The sequence below is a fragment of the Mirounga angustirostris genome, unplaced genomic scaffold (assembly GCF_029215605.1).
Source record: "Mirounga angustirostris isolate CCGP_5_RB_7025 unplaced genomic scaffold, mMirAng1.0.hap1 SCAF_2, whole genome shotgun sequence".
NCBI lineage: Eukaryota > Metazoa > Chordata > Mammalia > Carnivora > Phocidae > Mirounga > Mirounga angustirostris.
In genome coordinates, this window is record NW_026991710.1 from 131741305 (window position 1) to 131746488 (window position 5184).

Sequence of the window (5184 nt, forward strand, 5' to 3'; positions counted from 1 at the left end):
AGAAAATAAACTATGGTAAGTTGCCTCTAAAATGGCTTCTAGCATTCCTTGCCTTTAAATTTCTATACAACAGATAATAAATGTTTATACCATGTAAAGTTATTACATTTGGGGATTATTTGTTACACAGAAATAGATAACACAATATGAAATTTAAAAAAAATTAATTTAACCTTCCCATCATTCTTTAAAGTAAAACATATATTATTGTATTACATTATGTTCCTTTTTAGACATTAAAAAAACTATATCAAGACATTTAGAGTTGACAGAATGTAACCTACTGCTATCCTGGGTGTTGAGAAAATAATCTGTAGCATACCATCCCTGTTGTCAAGAAACTCACTATCTAGTAGGTAAAAGAGAGATAATGTTACTGTTATCCAATAAATTCCCAAACAGAGTGTGTACAACATATGTGCATAATACTATAAGGTCAAAAAAGAGTATTTGGTTCTGTATCAGGTAGTAGGAACTATTTCATATGCTAGGTAATTATTGATGTAATAATATAACTTTTAGGTCATATAACTTATTAGGTTGCAATGCCTTAAGCAAAAAGAGAGTTTATTGTCTCATACAGTTGAGTAGGAATGATCTTTGCGTTAGATCGCAGAATCCAAAGGAATGCTGAAAGAATCAGTGTCACTCTCCTTTCCTCTCCCTTTATTCAGTCTCATCAGTTCTTGGTTTCCTTTGGCTTTATTTTGCCAGCTAGCTTCCTCTGTGGAGGAGACAGCTTCTCACAGCTCAGATTCTCATTCTTTCAACTTAACAAGAAATGGTATGTTTCTCTGTGTCTTAGTTTCTTCATCTATAAAGTGGGGGTAATAGTGACCAGCTCATCTGGTTGTTGTGAATACTGGATGGGTTAGGCAAGTATTCAGAAGGGTGCCTGGCATAAAGTAAAACTTGCTTGGGCTACCCAGTCTATACTTCTCCCTTCAACCTGGATTCCCATATCTGATTGCCTATTGGAGATCTCCATTTAATGTCTAATAAACATCTCAAATTTAACATTTCTAAAACTGAGCTCCTGGCATGTCCTCCAAACCTGCTTTTCTCATGATTTTTTTCCTAGGTCAGTATATTCAATTTTTCTAGTTGTAGGCCAAAAACCATCCTTGATTACTGTCTTTCTTTCATATCCCACTTCAAATTTGTCAGAAGATCCTGTTAGTTCTATCAGCACTGTCTAGTAGAATTTTCTGTATCAATGGAAAGGATCTACATGTGTGTTGTCCAATATGGTACCACAAGCTCATGAAGTTATTGAACCCTTGAAATGTGGTTCACATAACTGAGGAACTGAATTTTTAGTTTCATTTCACTTTCAGTAGTTAAATTTCAAATGTTAAATTTGAGGGGTGCCTGGGTGGCTCAGCCAGTTAAGTGTCAGACTCTTGGTTTCGGCTCAGGTCATGATCTCAGGGTCCTAAGATCGAGCCCTTTATTGGGCCCTGTGCTCAGCAGGGAGTTTGTTTGAGATTCTCTTCCTCTCCCTCTTGCTCTGCTCCTCCCTCTCCCTGCCTCCCTCCCTCCCTGTCTTTCTCTCAAATAAATAAATAAATCTAAAAAAAAAAAAAAGCGTTAAATTTGAATGACTGCATTTGGCCATATTGGGTGGCACACCTGTATGTACCTTTAAAATAAATATAGAATCTCACCACTTCTGATGAATTCTATTATTGCAATCCTAGTCTAAGGCACCTTCATTTTTTGTCTTATGTCAATACCCTCTCTGGTGGTCCCTTTTTTCTTTATTGTTGTCTTCAGGCTGTTCTCACTGTAGCAGCCGAAGCAATACTTTTGAAACCTGTATTTCACCACATCAATACTTAGCTCAAAGCCCTCCAGAGTTTTCTCACATGAGCAAAAGTCCAAATTACCACAGCCCTACTGTGGCCTTGCCTCCTTGTTGCCTCTGATCTTTCTTCTACTATTCTCCCTCTTGTTCACTCTGTTTCAAGTATGCTGACTTTTGCATCAAAGGCACATTCCCAATAAGGATCTTTGTGCTTGTTTTTTCTTCTTCCTGGAATGTTCTTCCTCTGGATTTCTGTAGGGTTTTGCTCTCTTACTTCTTGCGGTTCTTTCCTCACATTCTCACTAAGGCCCTTCCTAAATTTTCAATCCTCCCCAGAGGAGGAGGAATATTTTTAAATTTTCTTCATTTTCAGTTCTCCCCCAACACTTCCTATCACCTTCCACTAACTTATTTTTTCTTCTTAGCATGTATTAGTAACATTCTAGATATTTTACTTACTTGTTTTCTGTCTCCATTAAAATGAAAGCTTCATGAGGGTTGTGATCCCCATTTGTCCTGGGTACTGTTGTATCCTGAGCATCTGGAGCTAGGCCAGTACATAGTGGGCTTGCAATAAATATTTGTATTAATTGGGCAACTATCCTACATATGTGCAAGACTTGTTTATATGGACTCTCTTTAGTCTTGTAAGTATTTGCTTATTATGGACATATTCATATGACTTCTATTAATTAAAGTTTTTGGGCAAAAAATTTGAATTCTGACTAAAAAGTGTCTATATACCTTGTCTGAAAAAAATCATGATAACCTGACTTTAAAGATAAACTCTTGTTTGGTATTTAAATTTTCTCAAAGAGACTTCTTTGTAGATTCCTCCAATAGCAAAATCGGGTTTTTGTGGCTGATTTTTTTTTATTTATTTTATTTTTTATTTTTTTAAAGATTTTATTTATTTATTTGAGAGAGAGAGTGAGAGAGAGAAAGAGCACAAGAGGGGGGAGCGGGAGAGGAGAAGCAGACTCCCTGCTGAGCAGGTAGCCCGATGCGGGACTCGATCCCGGGACTCCAGGATCATGACCTGAGCCGAAGGCAGTCGCTTAACCAACTGAGCCACCCAGGCACCCTGATTTTTTTTTTTTTTTTTAGACATAATTCACGTATAGAACATCACGATGAACAAATGTTACTTCCTTTTTTTCCCTAACATACTATGTTCTATACTCTAATGTTAAACTGTTTAAAATTTAATAAAATAATGCTAAACCAACACTCCCTTTAAAAAACCTTACCTTGAAATTCCTTTCTAGGGCCCCTGGGTGGCTCAGATGGTTAAGCGTCTGCCTTCGGCTCAGGTCATGATCCTGGCGACCTGGGATCGAATCCCGCATCGGGCTCCCTGCTCAGGGGAGAGCCTGCTTCTCCCCCTCCCACTCTCCCTGCTTGTGTTCCCTCTCTCACAGTCTCTGTCAAATAAATAAATAAAATCTTTTAAAAAAAGGAAAGAAAAGAAATTCCTTTCTAACACAAATATTAATACCTATATTTTCAGTTTAAAAAAAAACTGAAAAAATTCTATTGAATTTTTAGTTAACATTCCTTCAAAGTAAACTCTATTATGTTATGAAAAACCTAAGTTCCAATGACTATATTATTTTCTGAATTTGTTAAATCTATTTTTTAAATATAAGAATATATTATAATACATTATAAAGTACTGTTATTAAGGTTTAATAAAGCTAATTAGTTTTTCTTAATATTAGATTTCACTGCTGACAATACTTGCTTGGTTATAAATAAGTTGCTATTCAAAATCCTGAAATGGTTGCAAGATAAGGGAATTCTTAAAACCCACAGCTCCCAAACTGTGTCCTGAGGCACCCTGGAAAGTCATAGTGAAGCCATGAAGATGGCATGGAATATTTTAAATTTTCCCCCCAAAATGAGAAACACTCAACATCTTTTGGCCACCATCTGAACTACTAGGTCAGGGTAGTTCACAGTTTCAATGTGAGATCATGTTACATTCCTCTCAATGATGTTGTATCTTTATGAACCTGGGTTTTCTATTTTTTTTCTGTAATAAAAGTCAAATACTATTAGAAAATCAGAACAAGAATTGAGGTGGCGATGTAAATGAGATTTCAAGGATTGAGAAGTTTGTGGGACCCAACTTGGTACATATAACCTGTTAATAAGTGAGTGTAGTACTTAAGAATGAAATAAAATATTATTTTTTAATTCATATGTAGTGGTTTTGCACATGACTACTGAATTTTTGAAATTAATTAATTAATTAATTAATGACAGGAAGTAGGATTTATCAGTGGGCATGAGTAGGGAGGGGACAATGCCGAGGTTCTCATGAGTTCAGAGCCCACCATTTGTCCAGGGGGCCACAATTAGGGATACATTTAACCCCACGGCCATCTGGGATGAGCCGCTTTTCAGCCACCACGTCTTCAAATTCGTCAGCATTAAACTTAGCAAAGCCCCATTTCTTGGAAATGTGGATCTTCTGGTGGCCAGGAAACCTGAACTTGGCCCTGCCTAGGGCCTCAATCACATGCCCCTTGTTCTGCAGCTTGGTAGGAATGGACATGATGACTTGGCGAACATGGACCCTGGCTACTGTGCCCTGGGGCTTTCCAAAGGCACCTCGCATGCCTTACAGGACGACATCCTGTTGATATGGGTGCCGTGGAAGGGCTGGAGCTACCCTTGGATGTGAAAATCATCTTTGCCACAGCTTTTCACTATGTCCGTGTTGGCACAAATAAGGGCAGCCTCCAGGGCTTCAGGGGAGAGCTGCTTATATTCATCTGACGCCATGTGGCTGCTGTGAGGGAACTCATCCACTTTTGCCTTCTTCTACCCCAGGTCAAAGATGCAGATCTTGGCATCAGGGACACCTCTGCAGAGCAAGACTTTGGGATATGGCTTGTTCTGACCATATGGTTAACACTGGGCAGGGCGGCAGCCCATGGCAACACCAAGATTTTCAGTGGTGCGCCGAAGGAAAAAATTCTAAATTTTTGGAATATTACAACTTATTACATTGTGTAGACCTAGCTACTTAATAAATAAAACTGTTACGGATTTATTTTGGCCTCAGAGCACTGTGAAAATATTACTGGTAACAGAAAATTTGAGAACAAGTGGAGTCAGATTATTTGTTTTCTATTTTCGCTTTTGCTATTTACTGAAATTCAGGTTTTTTTTTTCATATTTTTCCAGTTCTATTGAGAAATAATTGACAAACATTGCTGTAGAAATTTAAGGTGTACAGCATAATGGTTTGATTTACATATGTTGTGAAATGATAACCATAATAAGTTTAGTTAACATTCATCATCTCATATAGATACAATGAAAAGAAAAGAAAAAAAGAAACACATTTTCCTTGTGGTAAGAACTCT

The 5184-nt window shown here is 37.4% G+C and overlaps 1 pseudogene; it reads right to left on the reverse strand.

Annotated features, from left to right (window-relative positions):
* Window positions 1-4127: 4127 nt before the first annotated feature.
* Window positions 4128-4750, reverse strand: LOC123847498 (large ribosomal subunit protein uL16-like; annotated as a pseudogene).
* Between the last annotated feature and the right edge of the window lie 434 nt (window positions 4751-5184).